The 26,093-nt window shown below is 42.5% G+C and overlaps 1 long non-coding RNA gene across 1 annotated transcript; it reads left to right on the top strand.

Moving 5' to 3' along the window:
- Positions 1 to 609: 609 nt before the first annotated feature.
- Positions 610 to 10,079, top strand: LOC133380827 (uncharacterized). The gene is made up of 3 exons (XR_009761558.1): positions 610 to 728; positions 6,858 to 7,040; positions 9,135 to 10,079. It is a non-coding gene; the product is annotated as an uncharacterized LOC133380827 (long non-coding RNA).
- Positions 10,080 to 26,093: the final 16,014 nt, after the last annotated feature.

The following is a 26,093-nucleotide window of genomic DNA, read 5'->3' on the forward strand; positions in this document are numbered from 1 at the left end:
CTCTAATAAACCCACACTTACCATAGCTACAGTAATATATATACAGGGACATCACAGCTCCTTACTCATTCCCTTCTGTTGTAGGACAGATGCGTGCTGTGCAGCTTGCTCGGCATCCCTTAAAATAGTCTGCTGCCTGCAGGTGTGGGGGAAGGCACTGCTGAAGGAAGAGTCAACTCCCAGTCCAGTCAGCTTCAGTATATGGAATGGAGGGGGCACCTGTCATGAACTTGTAAATTTGATAACCTGGTTTTCTTGTAACATGGCTCAGATACAGGGAATTGTGGGAGTTACATCTTGAAAGGAGACAGGCCTCTGTGAGAGGAAAATGTTAAGTTTCGTTTCCAGCTGCAAGCAGTTGGGAGGCCTGAACAGCAACACCTGTTTATCTCTGCTAATCTGCTGGGAGCCTGGTACTCAAGGCCATGTGGGCCTGAGAAGGTTGAGATCAGAGATGGGAGGGGGGCCTGCAAGGCGTGAAAAAGCAAAGAAGCTTCGGGAATAGGATTGCATCAGAAAGCCCCCTGATTGGTTAATTCATCCTGAACCATAGTGGTCTTTTCCTTAAGTATAGGGGCTGAGATCCATAGCTTTTGTTCCCCCTGGACATTCTACTGGATGTTCCCCGGGGAGTTCTTGGGATACCTATACGGGGTTCCACTGCTTCTTACCAACCTGATGCTATTCTCTCTGAGGAGAGATGAGACTTACCATCAACTACCTCTTCAGTAAGTAAGAACAGGCTAGTTAGTTTATTATTTTCTGTTGTGTGTTGAATTCTCTTATGTTATACCTAAACTCCTGGTTGGGTGTGGTTTTGAGGAATTGTTTTGCTGCTATGTCTATATTAAATCTGCACTTATATTTTTAATAAAGCTACTTTTTATTAACCTGGTGTATTCACTGAGTGAGATAAGGTTGGTTCTGAATCCAGCACCTTGACTACTGACCACAAACTATCAAGAGTAAAAGCAGGGAATGTACTTTGGTTTTACCAGAGGTTTCTGGACAAGGAGTGTTTGTTTGGCTCTTGTCTTTTTGAACCTTGGTTTGCCTATTTCTGGGCTCTGAGTTCCCCTAGCTCAGAGTTGAATGAGTGAAGGGGTGGTGGCAGCCTATCTTCTACCTTGCAGGGTTGGTGTTGGGTTGCAGAGCTGTGGCAAGGGGAATTTGGTGATTGGGTTCCAGATCAATTGCCCAAGGTGAGGGAATTGGGTCTGAAACATGCAAATCATGGCTCTTGGGGGTGCAAGGGCATGATAGTATCATCTTGTCCTCTGTCTTGGGCAGCCAAATATCTTGGGTCAGTCCTGACTTGTCTCTGCCATTACTCCATACTGGGTTTCTGGATTCTGTGCTGATTTTGGATTGACTTTCAGATGCCTGAAACATATTAAACATGCACATGAGTTTCCTGAAAGAGTTTTCAAACAAAACTCATTCGATCTTCTATTTGAGCCAAGCACAATTATGGTAGAGCTAATGGAAAATGCTATGTGGGACAACATTTTCTTTTTGTTTTAAATGGCTTCAGAGAATGCAGCCCCAATAGCCAGCTCAAATACTATTGGCATAGCTGTTGTAACAGAAGTTTAAGTACTATGAGGCTATCCAATTATAAGTACTAAACTGTGATGGTTAGTGCCTCTTGCTCTACATTCCGTCTTTTTTTTTAATCACTAGAATTTCCCTTTTCTACTTGAAAGTACTCTAAAATGTACATTTGCCCTTTGGAATGCAAAGTCAATCTATTCATTTCTCCTAATCAATAATGTAAAGTATTTTCATCTCTTCTTTGAAGTTGTGGGGCTCCTTATTTTTTTAAGCAGTGTGTAGCAGAGCCAAAATCAGTGCATGTGAAATAGATGACACTTAGCAATGATGCTTCTCAAGCTCTTTGTAAATGAAACTGCACTAAATTTACAGAATATTTCTCCATATTACAAACTGCACGTTAATTGACTTACAGCGGCCCTTTGCAGCATAGCCAAGTTCCAATGCTTTGATAATGCTGCATTGCAGTTTTGAAAAGTGCTTTGATTTGTTCCAAACAGCCTTTCTCTAGAGAATCCTACCTTACCATACATTTAAAGCACATCCAATGCACATTTAAAGCACATGACTTCTCCCAAAGAATCCTTAGAATTGTAATTTGTTAAGGGGGCTGAGAATTTGTAGCTCTGTGAAGGGAAACCACAGTTCACAGAATTCTTTGGTGGAAGTCATACACTCTAACTGTGCACTGGATGTGCTTTAAATGTATGGTTTGGATTTGCCCACAACAGAGTCAGACTAGATGTCAAATTAAACATGTACCTGCTGCCAAAATTGGAAACTGCACATTTAGTTGCTCCTACTCCTCCATAAAGTCTAGTAAAATTTACTCTTGTTGTCATGTTTTGACCTTTTGTGTTTCCTTGTTCCCCATTGTCCCCCACAAGTAGCTGCCAGTGATGTGGAAGGTGCAGGTAAACAGAGAATACTGTGATGTCAAAACATGAGGTTGGCTCTACTGAACTTTATAGAGCAGGGGTCCCCAGCCTTTTTGGACCCGGGAACATAGGTGAAAATCTAAGAAATTGTTGTGGTCACCATGAAACACCAATTTCACAGAAGAACCCCCCTCAACAAATTGGGGACTCCATTTATAGAGTGAGAAGAGGAATATAAATACAGATAGCTTCCATTTGGGGAGCAGTCGTGTATATTGTGTAACACCTACTTGGGCCTTTGATAAGCTTTACACCATGTGAGCTACAAGATCGAAACAAGTATATTTACATATCACATTAGGAGAACGGCTGCCCTGAGCTAAGAGATTATCACCAATCTGTAACACTAATCTTTAAAATGGGATCAAAGGGGGGGTCCTAGAAATTACAGGCCGGTTAGCTTAATTTCTGTCCCAGGAAAACTGGTAGAAAGTATTGTTAAAGATAACATAACCAGCATGCTTCTGCAAGGATAAGTCCTATTGCACTATCCTATTAGTGTTCTTTGAGAGAGTCAACAAGCATATTGACAGAGGTGATTCTATGGACATAGCATACTTGGACTTTCACAAAGCTTTTGACAAGGTACCTCACCAAGGATTCCTGAGTACAGTTAGCAGTCATGGAATGAGAGGGCCTCTTGTGGATCAGGAACTGGCTAGGACACAGAAAGCAGAGAGTAAATTGACAGTTCTCCCAAAGGAAGGATATAGAAAGTGGAGTTCCCTCAAGGATTGGCAGAGCTTGGAAAAGTTACTTTTTAAAATTACAACTCCCATCACCCCCAGCAGCATGGCCACTGGATTCAGCTGATGAGAGGTGTAGTTCGAAAAAGTAACTTTTCCAAGCTCTGAGGATTGGTACTGGGACCTGTGCTTTTTAACTTGTTCATAAATGATCTAGTTAGGGATGAGCAGTGAGGTGACCAAGTTTGCTGATGGTACTAAATTGTCTGGGTTGTAAACAAAATGGGATTGTGAAGAGCTCCAAAAGGACCTCTCTAAACTGAGTAAAATGGCAAATGCAAGTCAATAAAAACAAGGGTAAACTTACACATATTGGAGCAAAAAATCTTAAATTCACATATGTATTCACGGGGTCTGAATTAGTGGTGATTGACCAGGAACGAGACCTTGGGGTTGTAGTGGATAGTTCAATGAAGATGTTGACCCAGTGTGCAATGCCTGTCAAAAAGGCAAATTCCATGCTAGGAATCATTAGGAAAGGTATTGAAAATAAAACTGCCAATATCATAATGCTGTTATACAAATCTATGGTGTAGCTGTATTTGGTATACTGTGTGTAGTTCTGGTCACCTCACCTATAAAAGGATATTGTAGAGCTGGAAAAGGTTCAGAAAAGGACAACCAAAATGATCAACAGGCTGGGATGACTCCCTTATGAGGAAATGTTGCAGCATTTGAGGCTTTTTAGTTTAGAGAAAAGGCGAGTAAGAGGTGACATGATAGAAATGTATAAAATTATACATAGCATGGAGAAAGTGGACAGAGAAGTTTTTTTCCCTCTCTCATAATACTAGAACCCATGGACATCCAATGAAGCTGTATGTTGGAAGATTCAGGACAAACAGAAAAGTACTTCTTCACACAGTGCATAGTTAAACTGTGGAATTTGCTCCCACAAGAGGCAGCAATGGCCACCAACTTAGATGGCTTTAAAAGAGGATTAGACAAATTCATGGAGGATAAGGCTATCAATGGCTACTAGCCATGTTGGCTATGCTCTGCCTCCATGGTCGGAGGTGGTATGCTTCTGAGTACCAGTTGTTGGAAACTGCAGGAGGGGAGAGCTTGTGGGCTTCTCATGGGCAATGGGTTGGCCACTGTGAGAACAGGATGCTGGACTAGATGGCCTGATCCAGCAGGCTCTTCTTATTTTCTTATCCAGCATCATTGCATATGTGCATCACTCACGCTTCTGTTGAAGTAATCAAAGCCAGCAAGTCATACAGTTCATGTGCTTTGCCAACCTTAACCATGAAAAGCTGTTCAGGCTTGATACCAAGAAACCCTTTTGACAGATGGGGTTTGGAAAAGGAGTTGAAGCTCATATATGAAAACAGAAGTCATGACTACTGTCGTGACTTTTCCCAAGGTCTCATTCCTGGTCTTTCTGGCCCAATGATATACCCATCTTTCTATTTAGACATCTGCTTAGACATCTTGCACTCCATAAGTAGTGTCACTTCCTGATAATTAACGTTTCTGAATACTTCATTTTAGTAGCATCTGGCCACGTGTGAGGTGTTTTGAAGTCCCAACTTCAAAACACCAAATCACCAGATGTCATTGTGACTTCAGGTGGTTGACAGGTAGACAGCCCCACCCACATGTCAAATTTGGCCCATGAGGCTGATCCTGATAAGGATCTGGCCCATAGAGCCAACAAGGTTTCCTATCCCTGCTTTTGAGTCACACAATATTTGTGTTCTGTAGGACTCTTTTTAGTCAGGATAAGTAAGATGCTTTTCATGTTCACCCTCCAGGGTCTTGCTGGGGGGGTTTAAATTGAGAAAGTCAATTTGGCCAATTCCAGAAGGCTAAGCATGCTTGTCTGTTGCAACAAAAAGCAACGAAAGAATATGATAGCACTTTAAAAGACCAACACATTTATTATGGTATAACCCTTTATGGCTTAGATCTTACTTCATAGAACACATGAAATGTTACTCTCAGTTGGAAGATATATCTAAAAATACGAGTAAATGGGAGTGGGGGGGTCAGAAGGCAAACAATAGAACCAAAATGCAAGGTAGCAGCATAACTGTGATATTCTAGTATAGCTAGGCCAGACTTTTGGAAAGGTGAACATTTGGCCCAAATCTGGAGGAAATGTTTTTAGTGATGAAAGAGGGGGTGAAACTATACCCCCACTTTCATATTTTTGGGACGTGGGACAAGACTTTAAGGGAGAAATTAATGGCTTTCTTCTGTGATCTGCTGAACATTTTAGATTTCAATTCTGGGAGAAAATGGCAGTCCCCAGTGGGGCCAGCATTTCACCCAGCCATAGCTCCCATTCAAAGTATAAATGTATATAAGATATGAATAAAGTGATCGATTCACAACAATAGTCCCTGTGAAGACGCTGTCTTTCTGGCTATGTTAAATGAATTTCACCTATCCAGTGGGGAAGAAACTGGAGTCCTGATTATGTCTGAACTGAATAGGAAAGAATTGGCTGGATCAATCATATTTCAGAAATCTTGCAATGGAATTTCATTTTTAAGACTTTTTGTTGAAGTCTAATGACCTTGCATGTGGCATGCTGCTGTTCCCAAGGCACTCTGATGCTCAGCTCAGTGTCACCATACTTCAGCCACAACATTTCAAAAGGATGTTAAGCAGGGGCAGGGAACCTTTTTCAGCCTGAGGGCTGCATTCCCTTCTGGGCCACATGCCAGGGGTGGGAGGGGCCAGAGGTAAAAGCAGGCAGAGCAATGAGCATACAGTTTGTCTTTATACAGTAGGGTGGTTTTACACACACACAAGTCCTCCATGCAGGCAAACAAGAGGCATTATCAGAGTTAAGCACACCTTCCAACCTGGCAAAAATGCTTGAGGAGGGTGTAATGCAGAGTTGAGGAGGGCTGTGGCCTGGAGAGAGTCCAAAGGGCCCGGCAGAGAGTTCTGGAGGGCCACATTAAATCCCTGGGCCTGAGATCCCCTGCCTCTGCTGCTCAGTATAGAGCAGTCTCTTCTTATTTTGTATACAGACCATTGAATTGTTACATGCCCTCTACTTATTTATTTAAAAAATGTACCCTTGTGCATGTATCTACCAAAGCAGGAATTGTGGATAGCATTAGTTCCACAAGACTATTCTGTTTTTAAAATCAGTTTGTTCTTTGAGTGTTGGTAAGCCATGTTAAATCTGAAACACAAGCCCATGAAAGAAAAAGAGGAGCACTTCGTTATGTGTTCTGTTGGTAACCCATGTATGGCTTTCAGAGGCACATTATTTCCTTCACTAACCTTACCTTTATCAGAACACTTAGCTGTGCTAGACTATTATGGAGTGAGCTGCTTTTCAGCTTATGGATTTTTGTGTATGAGACTATTGAATGCCTCTCCTGTGATAATAGAATTTCTCTCACACACACAAAAATTGTGCGGTGGGGATAGGAGCCCTATTTAGCAGGGCCGTGTGGAAATCCATTCTCCAATTTCTCAAAAGATTTCTCAGAAGAAGTTTCCATTTTTCGGCCTCATTCTCAGGGCATTTAAGAATCTTGTTACAATCTGTTGAGAATGTCAGTGGGTATGGAGTTTTGAACTTACCTTGTTGTTGTGAGGTGGCTGAACACGGTGCATGTGTTTTTCTTTATGGTATACTTTTCTCCAGGTTCCCTGCAGCTTCCCTGGCTGCCCACACTTCCTGATCAGGGAGGGGAACCCATGGATGTCTTCCTCTGGGCTTTAATTGAAGCATGAGCACCTAGGAAGGGTGCAGAGTGCAGATCACTAGTGGGATGATATGTGGAATGAAAGGAAAGACGCTCACAAATTGGCCACCTCAAAAAGTAAGGTAAGCATGACAAAAACCCTGCACTCCTCCCATTTCTCTCCACCAAAATTGTCTCTCCCCTCTGATTATTTTGAAAAGCAAGATCGTCTCTCGTTTATTGGTGGAGAACAGTCAGAAAAAGATACAGAAGATATTTTTGGCACAGTACTACGGTTTAGGCATTCAGGGGAACATGTTTGGGATTAGTGAGAAGGTAGCAGGGGACATACATGCAAACCCCTCCCCAAACATGCACTGGTTTGACTTCTGACCTTCATGTGCTTAGCACAAAGTTCTGAAAGGAGATTCTAACCATGTTCAGCTGAATGTAGTTAGAAGCTTCCCCATGATCAAGAACCCTGATGATGCAGGATTCCCAACTGCAGGAAGAGTTTTAACTGCAATGTGCTGAAGATGGTGAGAACCTCTCTACAGACCCTTTTACACTCAACACATGAAGGTCAGAAGTGGAACTGGAACATGTAGAACCAATTACCTAGGGAGGTGGTGGGCTCTTCAGCACTGGAGGCATTCAAAAGGCAGCTGGACAAGCACCTGTCAGGTATGCTTTAAGTTGGATTCAGGCCCGGCACTAGAGGGTGGCCAGGTCAGGCACTGACTGAAGGCATAGGACCCCAGGGGGCCTACAGTGCCTCTCACCCAACACTGCTGCTGCAGCTGCTCACTAGCTGCCCAGAAGCAGCAGAAGGCTGCAGTGCTGAAACAGGAAGCAGCAGAGCCAAAAGTTCCAGTTGCTGACAGGATGAACAGCCTCTCCACGTCCTCCTCCTCTCCCCATGGCTGCATCCTGCCTACAAGGAAGGGGCCCTCCAGCAGAACCAGCTTCGGAGAAGTAAAAGCAATACCAGGAGAGGTGGTGGCAATGGCAGGAGAGAGGAGGAATGAAGACAAGGCGAGGTGAACTGTGCTGAGATAAGGGAAATCTGGCAACCCCCCCCCCAAAAAAAACTACATTCCAGACAGCATGAATTGTTCTGTTCCCACAGTGGCCACCCAGATGCCCATGAGAAGCCTGCAAACAAGACCTTAGCACAACAGTACTCTCCCCATATGTGATTCCCAGGAACTGGTATTCAGAAGCATACTGTCTCTGACAGTGGAGGCAGAACATAGCCATCATGGCTAGTAGCCATTTATAGCCTTATCCTCCATGTGTTTGTCTAATCCTCTTTTGAAGTCACCCAAGTTGGTGCCATCACTGCCTCCTGTGAGAGCAAACTCCATAGTTTAACCACATGGTGTGTGTAAGAAGTAAGAATACATTTCTAATTGCAGGAGAAGATTACATTTATTCTGATAGATAACTTTTGATATGTGCACTTCTTGTTTACCTAAGTTATGTCACTTAAGTTCTACCTCTGACAGTTGTCAAAGGAAATCTTCACAATTAATTTAGGAGAAACTGTCAATTGGACAGATGTTTCTTGCAATAAAAAGGAAGTACTGATGGCCATCAGGAGAGAGTGCCCAGTGCCAGTTGCCTGACCCCAAAGGAAGTCTCTCTACCTGAGGCATAGTTACGCACAGTTAAATAGCCATGGCATTGAAGCATCAATATTACCATATAAGGAAGCAGTGTTATTCTTAAGGTGGGGTCTTCATATATGGGTTAGGGTACGATTCATAAGGCAGAGACATATGTCCAGTTCAGAGCTTGGAAAAGTTACTTTTTTGAACTACAACTCCCATCAGCCCAATCTAGTGGCCATGCTGGCTGTGGCTGATGGGAGTTGTAGTTCAAAAAAGTAACTTTTCCAAGCTCTGGCAGTTTAACTTGATAGCTCTGCTCCTTACTGTAAAAGTATCTACTCTATTACAAAATTTTCTCTCTAACCACTTCTACTTTTGGAGTACACAGCAGCTCTCCATGCTTACTTCCTTTTTATAACTTAAGCAAATGCAAGCTGCTTCAAGTATTATTTTCAAGAGATAAGCATTGATTTATATGAGAATCAGGCATTTTCCATTTATTCCTGAGGAAGGTCGAAGGCAGCCTTCCTCAATTCCTCCCTTCAAGACCATCTCAGTCTCTCTGTCACCCATGTATTATTAAAGGAACCAAATATATCTCAGATTCAACATTTATTCCACCAGGTAAGAATTTAACAGCATGACACACCCATATTCCTAAAGCAATACCCAGAGGCCCAGCCAGATCCTCAGGTCACACACCCTCGCCCATTTGGATCATCAGGCCACTAACCTCACCCAGATGAAATAACATAGGTACTACTTCTGGGAGAACATGATGCATGACAATATACAAAAACCAAATGGATGAAATGAGCTATTTCCTCACAAAATAGTCCATGATGATGTATCAGCTAGCAGGATTCCGTACTTCTTCCCCTCAAGCTACCTCTTGCTTCACATGATGAAGACCAAAAAGAATTGTTGGCCTCAGGAAGTGTGCCTTAGCTGCTTTCTGCCAGATCTCAAGTTGTATTGGTGACCAGAAGAGTGACAGTTTGTCTGGTGGTTGAGCTCCTGGGACCATGCCACTAGTCCTAGGTTCTCAGGAACTTCATCCTTGCCCTCAGGGAAAATTTGTGTACTGGTGAGTGCTTGGCTTCCCACTGGATTTTGTAGGGCATTATTATGGCCCTTCAGAGTAGGTCAAAGCAGTTCAGTGACTGACTGGACTGGCTCTCTTCACCATTTGTGTTAACGACTCAGTTTGTCAATAGAGGAGATGGCTTTTGCAGTAAAATTGATGTTAAAGTGTGAACCCAGGACTCTCGGTCTTGGCATTTCACGACTGTGTATGTTTTCAAGATGACTTCAAAGCTGAATATAATAGCAAGGTTTTGGCACTGGTTGGAACAAGGCTACTGAAACCTGTGAATTGAAGGTCTCAACATGCATTAACAAGGGCAGTCCAAATAAAAGTTCAAAGCCCCAAAATTTCTTGGAATTGCTCAGCATTGAAATACAGACAACAAAGTACTCCAGAAATGTTTAACATCCTTTTCCAAAATAACCTACTGCTATATCCAAATGCCAAAATTTGCAACGTGTCATCCCTCTGAGCCAATATAGAAACACAGGTGCACACTTTTTTTTTTTTTACAAAATTACACTTAAAAGCATTGGAAGTGTAATGGCAAATAGAATAAAGTCCCAGAACCGAAACAAGGAGATGAATATGATTACCATATCCTGATTCCAAAACTCCACTCCACTACTAATAGCAAATAGAATAAGTAAAGGAAAATATAATTGAAGGTTCATTTCAAATCAACACACCAACACAGTCTCAAAGAATTCCTCAATGTAACCAATTTTTCTCCACAAATTAATACTTAAAATAAATTAATTCTTCAAATTTAGAATTTTATAAACATCAATCCCTGGCTTCCCTTCCTAGGCAACACCATTTTGTGTAATAAGTGTTATCCTGAAGGGAAACCAACAAACCAACATTTTAGTAATCTGTTAGTACCTCAAATTTAGCATTTAATAAATGTCAATTCAAACCCCAAATTTAAATTTATGAGCTCAGAGTGTCATATGACCACAAGACAATTAAGACATAAGGCAGAACATGAACATTAAACATAATACAGAACTTTCTTTACCTCACAGCCAGTCCGAAATCCAACAACTGTCTCTGCAGTTGAAACCCGAGACACCTACCTAGGCATTCAGTGGAGGGGGAGTCAGGATGGGTGGCCTTGACTCCCAAGATGCTGATGAGGAGGACAGAATTGTTGGATTCTCCATAGCCCTTCCCTCCTTCAACAAATAAAACTGCAATAACCCCCCAAAAAACTCAATAAAACAAACAAAAACAAACAAAAGAAAAGAAAAACAACAACCCCATTGGTAGGGAACACCAATTTTTCTCCACAAATTAATACTTAAAATAAATTAATTCTTCAAATTTAGAATTTTATAAACATCAGGAGCCGTGTATGTGAAACCCAGAGGATGGCGAGGTCACAGAAGCCCTTAACTAATTTCTCCTCAATGAAAATAAATGTATCAAAGTGGTTCATAAAGCAACAGCCACCAGTTCATCATGCAAATCAGGGACTGTAAGAGAAAAGAAGTCAGGCCCATGAGAAGTCCTCTAAGTAGATGACTCCCCATACAGTGGAAAGTGTTCAGATGTAGAAAATTCAAAAGGTTCAGAAGGTATAGAAAATGAAAGAGTTCCAGAACTGGTGCCACATGCCTCCGAATGAGTTTTCAACTGTTCTCTTAGTTCCCTCAATTATTGTAATAAGTTACTTGTGAGTCTTTAAGGTTTATAATAAGCGACTCATTTTGCCTCCTAAGCACTTCCTCATCTCAAAGAAAAAGGATTGCCATGGTTCCTCAGTAATTGGGGCCCCCCAAAATAAGAGTGCTGTCCTCCGATAAAATATTTGCAGAGAATCAGAGGTCCTAACTAAAGGAAACTGTAGTTCGCCAACCATATGTATATGTCAGAAGGGCAAAAACGTGATTGCTAGCTTACCATATTTCTCATACATGTGAAATGCAGGGAAGCCTTTTTGTGGTGTTTCTTCTAACACCAATAGTTCAAACAATTTAGAATTTTGGCTTGCCATGGCTTAATTTTAGTGTTGCACACAAACATAGAAAGGATCAAAGACACACACGCACACAACTCACCAGCACACACTTAAACAACAACACACACAGTCACAATCAACATACACACAGGGCAGTATGAGAACCTGGTCTCTGCTGACTCCCATGCTCCCATGACAAGAGGTAGTGAATGCTACAATGCGAACTGATTAAGCCTCTGGTTCAATCGGCCGTGTTCAGATTAATACTGTTTCATGGGAAGAGTCTTACAAAATTAGCAACACATTCCAGGGACCCATCATTGACACATACATTCACACACTTCCCCTCTGTCACACCAATTCAAGCAGTTTAAATTCAAAACTTCAATAAAATTAAATGTTTTTCCCCATTGCCAGCACTCACACAAGGTAATCACTCCAAGGGCTTTACCATATGCAACAGATTTACCCCCAAGCCACCAGGCCAATTTAGTTGATACCTCAAGCCATGACCGACATTGGTTGAGGCCACTACTGGACCTCCATATGTACCACTGCCACCCCTGGACTCAAGACACCAACTCCTTACCTTCTCTAGGTTATCACCCAGTCACTGACTTCTACTTCCTCATTGAGTTTGGCTTAATCGGAGAGGGTGTCACCGTCCATGAACCTCTTTAGGCCTTTTTCTCCTACTTTGATTCAGCCGTATGCCGTGGATCCCAAAGTGACTCAGTGACAACAAGGTTAAGCTGAACACTGTGGGACCAAGAGCTACAACAAGGTTACTCCCCCTTTGACCAATTGATGTTCTCATTAAAAGGTTCAGAATGGAGTCAACCAAAGTCACCCACTGTGCAGCTTCCATGCACTTCCTCAAGCTTCGGATGGAATGTTTTGAAATGAGCTCTCCAACAACCTCCTAATGTGGTGTCCAAGAGGTTGAGCAGGTGCTGGAAGCCCTTCACAGTGGATTACTCAGTTTTATCCATCCCACTGCTAACACCAAAATTGTTGAAGGAAAACTCTTCTACAATTAATTTAGAATAAACTGTCAATTGGACAGATGTTTATTGCAATAAAAAGGAAGTACTGATGGCCATCAGAAGAGAGTACCCAGTGCCAGTTGCCTGACCCCTAGGGAAGTCTCTCTACCTGAGGCATAGTTACACACAGTTATATAGGCATGGTATTCAAGCATCAAGATTACCATGTAAGGAAGCAGTGTTATTCTTAAGGTGGGGTCTTAATATACGGGTTGGGGTATGATTCACAAGGCAGAGACACATTTCCAGTTTAACTTGATGACTCCGCTCCTTACAGTAAAAGTACCTACTCTATTACAAAAATTTATCTCTAACCACTTCTGCTTTTTGGGTGCACAGCGGCTCTCCATGCTTACTTCCTTTTTATAACTTAAGCAAGTGCAAGCTGGTCCAAGCATTATTATTATGAGATAAGGATTGATTTATATGAAAAATCAGGCATTTTCCACTTATTCCTGAGGAAGGTCGAGGCCAGCCTTCCTCACGGTTCAACTGTGCCTACATGTCTATTCAGAAGTAAGCCCCAGTAAGTTCAATGGGACTTATTCCCAGAGAAGCATGTACAGAATTAAGTTACCTCTAAATTATATTGTTGACAAAAAAATTAAAAAGACAATTATTAAAGTACTAAAGTGCATTTTTCTTTGACGATAGAGAGTTGCCATATTGATCAAAATATGTTTTAGTTGAAAGGCGTGGGTCAAGAGGGAGGAATGCAGTTTGAGGAGGAAAGGGTAGGGCCAAGGGCCCCCAGAAACCTGGAACCAGCCCTGGTTGGATTCCTACACTGAGCAAAGGATTGGACTTAATGGCCTTACGGGCCTCTTTCAACTCTACTATTCTATGTGAGGGCAATGGGGGGAAGAGGCTAACATGCATGTCGCAGCCCTCTAAACCCACATGTGTTCACACAAACACCCCAGTAAATAGTTCATCAAACACTACATATTTGTGAATGTTCATTTCAATTCTCGGAGGCTATGGAATATACGATTCTGCTCCTCAGGTACGTCTTAATATGTAAAATCTGCTGCTGGTTAGAGCAAGGCTTCTCCATGATAGTGTGGCTAATCTGGAACTCCTTCCCAGCTGCTTGATTGTTATATTTCTGATGAGAGGTAAAACAAAAACAAAAAACCCCACTTTTGTGTCCTTCGGGTTGCTGACTTTGTCTACTTTTATTAATAATTTTAGAATGTATTTTGTCTTTTCAAAAATAATATTCGTGTATATACCTTGACTGCCTTTTTGGCACTGTAGAAACAAAATTAGTAATTTAAAAATAAATGAGTATTGGTAAGAGGAGCGTAATTTTCCATAAGGTAGATGAGAACCCCATGTAGCAAGTGAGTGGGACAACTATAACTTTTAAGTTGTTGGATAAGCTTAGTTCAGAAAAACTTCAGCCCTCATGCAAACAGCATGGAAGCAGTAAGAGATCACTGGTGTCAACAGTGCTCTTGCAGTAGCAACATTTGCGAGAACCATTTCCTCCATGCTGGGGTGGTAAATCCTTCTGTTGACATTAGTCTAATGATGAGGATGGCTCCCAAAACACCTGTCTTAATTGTACAAAATAAGAAAATCAACTCAAGACCCACAATCTGGAGGTGCTTGTTCTCATCAATTATACCCCAGTGTGAGCACTGCCAGACCAAACACCTTGCACTGGGCTATATATGCCAAAGTTACTGAACTGAGCTCTGGATATTGGGTTGGACCCAGACTAAGGCTGCTTTCATACATGGGGCTGATTGCGTTAGTTTAACGGATTAAAAAATTAGCGCTTCTGTTCTGATTTCTAAAATCCTTTTCATACTGCAGTACCTGTTGCGTTAAGGAACAGCAGCTTTTTCAGTTGATATACCGGCATTTCACGCAACTGTCTTTCACATGGCTTGTTTTCGTCCCTCAACCATGCAGACTGGTCCTCACTGTGTAGGAGGTCTAAGATCTTGTCCCGTCGCCATGCAAGCCCTCTCCCTTTAGGATCTGACTTTTTAAATTGTTTTAGTTATATCAAGACAGGGGTGTGTGGAGAAAATGCTGCTGCTATCTGTGCTGATGCCGGAATACCGGTACAATGTTCGTCAGGCAACCCCACCATGCTACTAAAGGGTGGGAATGCACTGCATGTTGGGATGCCTGTCACATGAGCAGCAGCAGCTAGCGAAAAACTCCTGCAATCTTCCAGGTTCCCAGCCTCACTAACGGATTATTTCTGGTATCATTTATCACAGAAATTAGCTCTAAACTTCCACTACATTCCACTAGAATTCTGGAGCTAGCCTGTGCGTTGTGTGAAAGATCAAATTTAAGGCGCAAATTACCAGGTAAGAAATAATCAGAATAATGGAATAAAGTGCAGTGTGAAAGCAGCCAAAGGATGGGTGAATCTATTTCAGTTTCTCTCAGAGTCTCATTTCTCCATTCCTAAATCCAGTCCTCCACATTTCCAGGTCAGTTTGTGATTTTTTTTTAAAAAGGCCTCATAAAAATTCGTCAGCATTTTGATGCAAATTTCTCCTAATATACACATTTTATAGGCAATTTTGCCTAATACACACATTTCTGCAAGCATTTCCCCTCTTGTATATTGCATTTTGTATGTTATTTTCACTAATATAAGCATCTATTTAATTAAATAAATAAATCTTTAGGTGTATATGCATTTCTGTTCACATTACGTGGTTGGAGAACTGCATTGGAAAATTCGGGGATGTGAGAATTTGCAAGTACGACTGCGTTTTGGTTTGGTTTGTGTATTGTTTCAGGAAATGCAAATTAGGCAGGTTTGTTTTTAAGTGTGAAGTGAACCAAAATTCTTCCTCATCCCTAACCCAGAATAAGTCTTCCATGGACCAAAAGGCTCCTTCTGTTTTGATCTATTGGAGGAATCCTCATAGTAGAGGGGGAAAAGCAACTTTTCTTAATTCCTCCTTCTGCTGCAGCCCCCAGTATTATCACCTCCCACATTGTTCCAGAACATCACACAACCTTTTGAAACAGTGTGGGAGGTGTGGGACACTGGAACCTGCAGACAGAAGGCAGAATCAGGTAAAATCACCACCATCACTAGTGGGAGTAGACCCTGAGCAGAACTCCATTCAGGGGATGCTCTTATAGGAAGCAGCAAAATCTGGATCCAACCCAATAACTAACGCACACTACTCAGGACTTACTGGGTCCAATCATGCATTGATTCACCCATTGGGAGAATGATTGAGCAGAAGAGGTAAAAATAAAAATCTACAGAACTTTCATAGCACCTTTCAGCCATCTCTTCTTTTGAAGCTCTCAATCTATTGCTGTGCGTGACCACCACATTGTTATTTTCTGAAGGCAAAACTAAGGTTAAGGCACAAAACACAGAGAAACAACAAAACACTTCAACAGATTTACAAAGTGTCAAATCACTTGAGCTCCACTTACTGCAAATCAATTCAGCAGTCTTTGGGCACTCTGTGATGCTTGCTTGAATTTTAATGCTGAACAAAATTCATTGTCAGATGTAAGGATTATTACCAGCCCTCTGTTTAATTGCTACCTTTCAGATCGGTACGTTATTTTAAAAAATCCAAAACACTGCTGCAAGAAAAAAAAACAGTACTAGCCTACAATTATAGCCAAACATTAAGTGTTATAGTGACATCAAGTGGTGAAGTAATCTTTATTCCAGAGGAATAAGAGATAATAAGTTATTGATTTTAGATCGTTTTCATCTCCCCCTACCAAATGCACACTTCCTTTCTCACCTTACTCTTCCATATACTGTCGTCTATCTTCATCTCTTGCAACATATACCATTCAGGAGACTTTAAGGGGAAAAAATTCTGACATTCCAAAAAATCAAATCCCATTGAGAGATGTGTGACACCCCCATGAGGAAAATTGCTTCACTTCACATGCATCTCAAGTATCACTTGGATGGCACAAATTTTATAGCAATTAACCATTCAATGACATGTATTAATAACCATTAATTTTCTTTTTGGACATCCCGTAACCTGTACTCTGGGTGACATCTCATTGATCAAGATAAAATGGTTTAAAACATGAGATGTAATCATGTACATGAAATGTAATAAAAATCACACCAGCATGGAAGCCAGAACCAGTTAAATCTTGTAACCCAGGGTCGAGGAACCTTCTTAAACTCAAGTGCCATATTTCTTTTCAGCAACTTTGTGAGGGCCACATGGTAGTGGTGGGCAGGGACAGAGGCAAAAGCGGACGGAGCAACAGATATGGCTCTTGGACAGTAGGGTATATTTCAACAACGAAAAAGTCAGCGGTTTTTACATTAACTATACCCATCTCTCCACCTCCATCCAGGCAAGCAAGAGGAATTATCACAGTTAAAGGGCGATTGAGGAGCACAGCTGGGGATTGGGGGCATGGCCTAGGAAGACATATGGCCTGGGAGGAGTCCCAAAGGCCAAAGAGAGAGACCTAGAAGGCTGCATTTGATCCCCCCGGTCTAAGGTTGTAACTTAATCACAAAGACTACAATAAGCGAAAAGGGCAGAACTACAAGGCCCTTTTGTATGGAAAACAACCTGTGTGGAATACTTACAGACTAGTCCTATGAAGAACGGTTGAAGGAACTGGAGAAGAGGAGGAGGGAACATGATAGCACCAAAGAAGCCCGAAGGTTATGACAAAGGGCAGGACTTGATCTAATTGGTTGAAGTTACAGGCATAGTCACATGGACATCTCAGGAAGTGCCGCCGGACTAGCAGCTGGCACACAGAGATCTTTGCACTGCTCTGAGTGCATGCAAGGCTAGACTTTCTAAAAGTCTTGCCTGCAGTTGCAGCAGCACAAACATCATGTGAGGATCCCAGGAAATGCTGCCGAGCTGGAAGCTTGTGTGAGAGCTCCATGCTGCTGGAGCAAGGATAACACTTATAGTACATAACATTTAAAGAAAAATGCCAGTGTGGTATGGTGATTACACTGTTGGCTTAGGACTCAGGAGACCACAGGTCAAATCCTGACTCAGCCATGAAGCTCACTGCATGATCTTGGGCCAGTCACTGTCTCTCTGCCTAGCCTACCTCACAGGGCAGTTGTGAGGATAAAATGGAGAGGGGGAAAACCATGTAAGCCACTTTAGAGGACAGGTGGGATATAAATATAATCAATCAGTCAATCTATCACCTTAGCTAAGGTGCAACTGGGGCATTGGGGGAGTACCCTGCATGGCCCCCTCTGGGCTATACAGAGCCCTGGACCAGTGCCCACTAGTCCAGCCCCAGCTGCTATTTACTGCATCCATTTACTCTGCCTTCTGCTGATTTGAAAGCCAAGAAGTGTTTTATCCTTTTGAACAAAGATGTAGTAACAAAACATAATTGTCCTACAATATGTTACCAGCAGTCCAAAATAATATGTCTTGGCCACTGAAGAGGGTGAAATGCATTGCATGGTGCCTTAGCGTTCATGAGCAAACATTTGCATGCATTTGATGACAAGGTTCATTCAATTCCCAGCAAAGAGATTGAAGCTTTAGAGACTCAATGATGGGGATTGAGACCTGAAGAATGATAACTTGAGCAATTTACACCAGTCAGTCAATACCTATCACATCAACCCCACATCATCTGGGTAAAGTGCACAGCTATACGGGAATGAAAATGGAGAGACCCTCTGCCTATGATTAGGAATCCACCCACAACTGACTGATAGAGTCAGACACCTACAGACTCATGGCTCAGCCTAAGGGTGTGTGGTCTGTAGGGATAGGTGAGAAACTTGATTCAGTTCACATTTCAAGCCAAATCTATCAAATTCTCACTTTAGGAAACAATATGAGAACCAAAACACAGCCACCCTTCAAAATTTGCACTTATTTGTGAACCAAACAATATTTATCAAAATGCAAATGTTAGGGGGACGTGTGCACAAAAGTGAATATGTAAGTGAAAATAAAAATGCTTTACATGATGAAAAATTGCTAGCAAAAATGTGTAGGTTAGTCAAAACTGCCTACAAAAATGTGTTTCTTAGGGGAAATTTGCACTAAAATGCTGGAGAATATTCATGAGGATTTTTTTAAAAAAACAAATTGTGAATTGCTGCAAAAATGTGGAGAACTAAAGGTAAGATTGAAAAATTAGAACCTGAGAGAACACTCATGAGGTCTCAGCTGGCAGTGTCTAACCAGGAATGAGGCCTTGGGGTCACAGTGGATAGCTCTATGAAGATGTTGACCCATTGTGTGGTGGCTGTGAAAAAGGCAAATTCCAAGCTCGGGATCATGAGGAAGTGTATAGAAAATAAAACTGCCGATTAGGGCTGTACAAAGCCCTCCCTATCTGCCCTGTGGACCTGATTGGTGACCTCAAGGAGGACCAATCTGCCATGTCCTGAAGGAGGGATTAGTCATCCTGCACCAGATCCATCCCTGAAGGTATTCAAGGGATGGGGCTAAGGGTTTTGAAAAATTAAAAATATGGTCGGGAGGGGGGCAAAGGAGACGCTATATCTCCTTCTCCCTCCCCCCCAACTGAGAACAAGTGGGTGCAACCGCACAAAATGAATTCTCCCACTTATCAGCAGATAAGCGAGAGGATTCCTACTGTGGGATGCTGCTCCTTTGCGGTTTCCTTGCATTCAGGGAAGCTGTTCTCTAAGGGATTTGCCGCGTGGGGCTTAAGAGGCCTGGTGGGAAGGAGAGCTTGAGCAGAAAGGTACCTACCTTCTCCTGTGAAGAGGTGCTTCCTTTTTCTGGTTCTCTCTTCCTGCTTGTGCCTGCCTGCCTCATTTTTCCTGCCCTAGCCTCACTTCACTCTGGGCGGCCTTTCCTGACCCGTAGTGATCCAGGGCCATCTCAGCCTGACTCAGCCAAGATCCAAAAGCCTCCAAAGAGGCCCAATTTGGTTCAGGCCTCAGGTGAATATGGAGCACAGCCCTACTACTGATATCATAATGCCGTTATATAAATCTATGGTGTTGCTTGTGATGTTCCTATATTAATGTATATATGGTAAGTGTTGGTTGTTTAGAAGATATATGGTAAGTAGTGAAAGAGGAGGGGGAGTGAATGGGCAGTAGAACGCGAGATGATTGGCTGAGTGTTTAAAATGGCTGAATGTATAAAAGGAAGAGTGAGAGTGGAATCTGGGGGGGAGAAGAGAACTGAGTGGGTTGCTTGGTGGGATTTAGAGAGTTGTTTACCAGGAGGGAGGTGGAGTTCGGATTAGTATTGAGTAAAACCATATGCTTTTGTGCCTTAAGAAGAAATCTTGTTAATCTTGTTAGCTTTGTTATCTGTAATAAATACTTAATTTGGTTTACCAAAGGCCTGATCCTTGGCTGGGGTTTCACAGACCAGAAGGGAGGGTAAGGTAATGACCAAGGCTGAAGGGGAACTGTAACAAATGGTGGCAGCGGTGAAGAGAATAACAATACCAGTATTCAGAGTCTCTGGGAATACTAGTATTGGGACGTGACTGGTGGTTGCCTAGCAGGGGGATCTGTTGAGATCTGTGCTAGAGCGGGGAGAGAAACCATAAGAGAGAGCGGTCCGGACTGGTGGAGTCCCTGGTGGTGCCTAGTGACAGGCAGTAACCACGAGCAGGTAGGAACCTGACAGGGAGAGCCAGGGAAGGACGCATCACATTGCTGCATTTGGAATACTGTGTAACTATGGAATTTGCCCCCACACGAGGCAATGACGGCCACCAACCTGGATGGCTTTAAAGGAGGATTATACATATTCATGGAGGAGAAGGCTATCAATGGCTACAAGCCATGATGGCTATGTTCTCCCTCTATAACTGGAGACAGTATGCTTCCAAATATCTGTTGTTGGAAACCAGAGGAGGGGAGAGTGCTCTTTGCAATCAGGTCCTGCTGGCAGGCTTCCCATGGGTATCTGGTTGTCCACTGTGACAACAGGATGCTGGACTAGATGGGCCATTGGCCTAACATGGCAGGCTGTTCTTATGTTCTTAACGGAAATGGGCAGAACTTTCCATCCCTAGTTCTCAGACATATTTTGTTTGGTACTTCTTACCAGATTTAGCAATCCTTAATGTCAAGTGTGCCTCATGCTCTAGAGCTAGAGAAATGAACTACGTAAGATGTATGAATTGATTTGCTTCTTTAATATTTCACAGTTTTCATACTTTGGCTATGCAACGGTGACATTCTAAGATTACTCATGTTTCTTTATAGGCAGTTCTTATTTTAAGTGGAACACATCAGATCAGTTTGATGTGTGGTGATGGCAATGTTTCAATGTATACATAGTGAGATTTTGCTTTTTAAATGTCCACAAGATTTGAGGAAAGATTTAATGTAGAGATCAGTGGCAACCTTGTCCTGCACCTGAAAAAGAATGGGGCCCTTAGTGCATTCCATTTTGATGCTTAAAAGCCCTCAAGCAATTTCTTCTGCTCTTTCTGAATACAGAAACACCTTAGAATATGTCCTCAAAAACAGCAGAGTAGCCAGTTTCAAACTGAAAAAGTGTATGAGTTCAGGTGAGGTGTTGAACTCTGGTAGGTTATTTTCTAGACGCCAGGAGCATTCTCAAAATACAAATCCTAATTCCTGTTTTGCAATATGTTCTTTTTCTTTCTTTCCTCTAATCCCTCAAACATTTCTTCTGAGCAGGAGCCTTCCAATGAGCCTTGAAAATTGACTGTGTGGAATTCAGCGGTAACTCCAATGTCAATCTTATCAACTTGGCTGACTGCAGAGTGACTTCCTTCTAGAGTCTTTTTGTGAATTTCAAAAACCATTTGTTTGGTGGGTGGCACCCAAAAGAGGGAGAAATTTCTCCAAAATGTTCAGAAAGGGTGAGCCATTTACAGTAACAGACATGACCTACAAATCCATTTGTTGAATGCGTTAGTTTGTATTTCATGTATCAAAAGCATGCCCTGGCAGAGCTGTTAAAAGTACACCATGCCACCCTTTCCATTCCACTGAACCTTAAAGTCAAATCCTTTAAGTTAACTTTTTGGGAAGGGATGCAGTTTAGTGGAAGAGTATCTGCCTTGGATTCAGAAGGTCTCAGGTTCAATCCCCAGCATCTCCAGGAAGGGCTGAGACAGACTCCTGTCTGAAACCTGGAGAGCCACTGCCAGTCAGTGTAGACAATACTGAACTAGATGGACCAGTAGTCTGACTAAGCATGACGCCACTTCCTGTTTTCCTATGTACATTACAGATGGTCAAGGCATATCCCTTTTTTCTTGCTTTAACTTTTTTTTAAAAAGCTAGGCGGCACTCACAGCAATGCAAGGCCAGATTTTTAAAGATGTTCTCTGTTTTTATAGAGCCTGCAAGAGCTCAGTATTTATTTATTAATTTATTGTTTTATTTATACCCCACCCTTCCTTCCAGCAGGAGCCCAGGATGGCAAACAGAAACACTAAAACACTTTAAAACTTCATAAAAGGACCTTAAAATACATTAAAACAAAACATCGTTAAAAACATTTAAAAAAAACTTTAAAAACATCTTTATAAAAAAAAAGGGTTAAAGATATTAAAAGACATATTAAAAGCAATTCTAACAGACGCAGACTGGAATAGGTCTCAACTTAAAAGGCTTGCTGGAAGAGGAAAGTCTTCAAAAGGCGCCGAAAAGATAGCAGAGATGGCACCTGCTTAATATTTAAGGGGAGGGAATTCCACAGGGTAGGTGTCGCTACACTAACGGTCCATTTCCTATGTCATGTGGAACGGACCTCCTGATAAAATGGTATCTGCAGGAGGCCCTCACCTGCACAGCGCAGTGATCGATTGGGTATATAAGGGGTAAGATACTCTTTCAGGTATCCTGGTCACAAGGTGTATAGGGCTTTGTACACCAAAACTAGAACCTTGAACATGGCCCAGTAGCAAATGGGCAGCCAGTGCAATTCTTTCAGCAGCGTGGTGACATGTTGGCAATACCCTGCCCCAGTGAGCAGACTCGCCGCTGCATTTTGCAGTAGCTGCAGCTTCCGGACCAACCTCAAGGGCAGCCCCACATAGAGCGCATTACAGTAATCCAGCCTAGAGGCTACCAGTGCATGGATAACAGTGGTCAGGCTATCCCGGTCCAGAAACGGCTGCAGCTGACTTATCAGCTGAAGCTGGTAAAAGGCACTCCTAGCCACAGAGGTCACCTGGGCCTCTAGCTACAAAGATGGATCCAGGAACACCCCCAGACTACGGACTATTCCAGAGAGCGCAACATGAACTGGACAGAAAGAAACAAAAACACCCTCGTAAAAGGCCTTAGCCTTGCTCTCTATAGCCTCTCTCTGTACCAGCCAGTTTTCTGTTGGATGCCACAGACTTAACATACTTGGCTCCTACTGGGAGGAAGGGCGGGATATAAATGGAATAAATAATAATAATAAATAACAATGAATGAATGAACAGCCTAACAAACATCATTTATGCCACTACAATTTGCAAAACATTGGGAGCCCGTCTTTAACTGCTGCAGAGCTGGCGTGCCACCTGTCATTTTGAAATCTGCCAGGGTTTTTTCAAAACTTCCACACGTTACCTGAAATGCATGGTGGTTGTCCAAACTTGGCAGCTGTGCGTCTTGTCCTCCCCTCCTCCTTTGTAACATTTAGTAAAAATTACCTCGTAACATGACACATCCTGACATTGTGGGTTTTCCCCACCTCACCATCACAGTTAATGATGCAGTAATGTGGAGTGAGCAGGGAAACGCCTGAAGTTGTGATTAGCGCTGTGCTGAAATCTGTCTTCTGATTCCTCTGCAAAAAAGGCTTCCCTTTCTTGGCCTCTCTTTAAGGGCACTTTAGAGGTGCAGTCGTTCAGAGGCAATGAAAACAAGGATGCTTTTCTTGGGGTGTAGTACAATTTTATTAAGCGAGGGACAAGACAGAACAATCCAAGACAAGCGCCCTAAATGCATGGAAATATTTGGAAAGATGTATTTCAAGATCAGAGTGTTGCTCAAGCTTTGAATGCAGTGCAAAACCAGGGAATTCTCATGTTGTCTGATAGAGTTAGGCAGGCTGCCACAGCAATCTCATGTTTATGCAGCATTTACAAAGTGTTTTGTTATTGCTTTGTTATATTATGTTTGGTATAAAAATTAGAAACAGTAAAAACAGATAGAAAAAGAACATAAGAAGAGCCTGCTGGATCAGGCCAATGCCCTATTTGTTCCAACATCCTGTTCTCACAATGGCCAACCAGTTGCCCATGGGAAGCCCGCAAACAGGACCTGAGGGCAAAGAGTGCTCTCCCAGCTGCGGTTTCCAGCAACTGGTATTTGGAAGCATCCCACCTGCGCCTATGGAGGCAGAGCACAGCCATCGTGGCTCGTGGGGGGTGCTTGAGCTTACCTTACTGTTATGAGCTGGCTGAGAGGGCTGTGTGTGTTTTTCAATCCAGTAAAACTTCTGCAGCCTCCTCACACTTCCTGATCGGAAACAACCCCATGGGAGGAGTTACCTCATGACCTCTTGCCCTGGGCTTTAACTGAAGCACGGGCAACTGGGAAGGTTGCAGAGCGCAGACCACTTCCCAGAACAAAAGGCCACTCACAAACACTCCTTGGCCACTTGAAAAGTAAAGTGTGTCTGACAAAAACTCTGCACCCCACCCATAAGGATTTTAATGAATTTTTCCCTCCCTTTTGATAATTTTCAAATGCAATTGATAGAGAATCAATTAGTTGATAGAGAATCACTGGGAAAATGCAGGAGAAATGTTCAGCACCGTGCTAGTTTTGATATCATGACATAGGGCTTATCCATATGGGAACATAACTTCATGCTAAAGATGCTGTTTTTACCTCCGTTTTCTGTTTGCACCATCCACAGTAAGGGCTCAATGCCAGCTGCAAACACAGTGTTTTCTAGTCCTCTAGTTGAGAGGAAGCATCAATCACGCAGTTTCCTAAATACCACACCCTCTACCATTTCCACTCCCTCTGGTTACCTGGCAACCAAGCATGCTCAGTTTTTTCTACCAGTGAAAATGGAAATGGACTGCCTTCAAGTCGATTCCAACTTATGGCGACCCTATGAATAGGGCAGGGGTGGTGAACCTTTGGCACTCCAGATGTTGCTGAACCACAACTCTCATCATCCCTGCCCATGGGGCATGCTTGCTGGGGATAATGGGAATTGTAGTTCAGCAACATCTGAAGTGCCAAAGGTTCGCCACCCCTGTAATAGGGTTTTCATGGTAAGTGGTATCCAGAGGGGGTTTACTGTTGTCTTCCTTTGAGGCTGAGAGGCAGTAACTGGCCCAAGGTCACCCAGTGAGCTTCATGGCTGTGTGGGGATTTGAAGCCTGGTCTCCCAGGTTGTAGTTAAGTTTCATTTAAAAAAACAAACAACCCGACAGTACGATTATTTGTATTTCACTGGGACAATACATTCCCCCAATGGGTGAATAAATGCATGATTGGACCAAGTAAGTCCTGAGTAGTCTTTGTTGGAGTAGTGTTATGCTTTTGTGGGCAAGTTGGGGGGTGGGAAGAAAATAAAGGCACCGTTTGCAGCAACATAAAAAAGCCTTGCAGAACAGGAGAGAGCAGCGGAAGTTTCTCTTCATCCCACAGGAAATTGAATGAACGAAGGGAGGAGGAGGGAATGGGTATGGAGAGGGAAATGATTAACACAGCCATCTAAAAGCATCAGAGCAAAGCATCTGCAAGCCCTAGAGATACCAAGTGAAGACTTTTTCCCTTCTCTTTTTGGATTATCAGAGGATTGGGTTAGTATGGATTTACAGGGGGAAAGCTGGGTGGAAGCTTCTGTTTGCCAGTAACATCATGTGAACCATGCAAATTAAAAGTAATGCAAGTAGCACCAGACACACAGTAAAACCGTGTGTAGATGAGCCCATAAGGAAATTTCATTAAGTGCTATGGAGGGGTGGTGAACGAGGCAGATGCCTGATGTTTTTGGTGGCCTCATTCATTCTGGGGAATATGTATTTCCAGCCTAAACCAATGATGGGGCAAAGATCAAACTTTGAAACTGACAAGTTGATCCTGTGACAGATCCCAGATAGGTCAGAGGACTGCCCACCTCATATGGTATCTAGAGATCTGGTATCTAGCAAAGAACTGGTCTCCAAGGAGAGACAAAGGAAAGCCATTTTGATGAACTAGTGACCAGAGTCAATCTCACAGGAATGTTTGGAGAATGCAATGTCTGAATGTTATCCTGTTGCCTGATGTGGGAAACTACCTGATCTTATTGATACGTTTGACTTCCTGACTGATATAGTAACCAAGTAACCCCAACGTCTTTGCACAGACTGGAGGAGAGCAAAAATGGTTTAAAAGATATGTGCCTGCTAGAAGATTATGATGTAGGACTTCAACAGAGAAGGGAAATGAATTCAGTAGCCCATATAATTCATTTTTCTCAATCCTTGCCTTTTAACTTGTTGTTCCATCCTGTTTTATTAATATGCATTAAAATATATTTTTTATAAAAATGAGGAAATGACCTTTGTATTTAATTGTCTAGGCAATG

Source organism: Rhineura floridana, chromosome 1 (genome assembly GCF_030035675.1).
Source record: "Rhineura floridana isolate rRhiFlo1 chromosome 1, rRhiFlo1.hap2, whole genome shotgun sequence".
NCBI classification, from domain to species: Eukaryota; Metazoa; Chordata; class Lepidosauria; order Squamata; family Rhineuridae; genus Rhineura; species Rhineura floridana.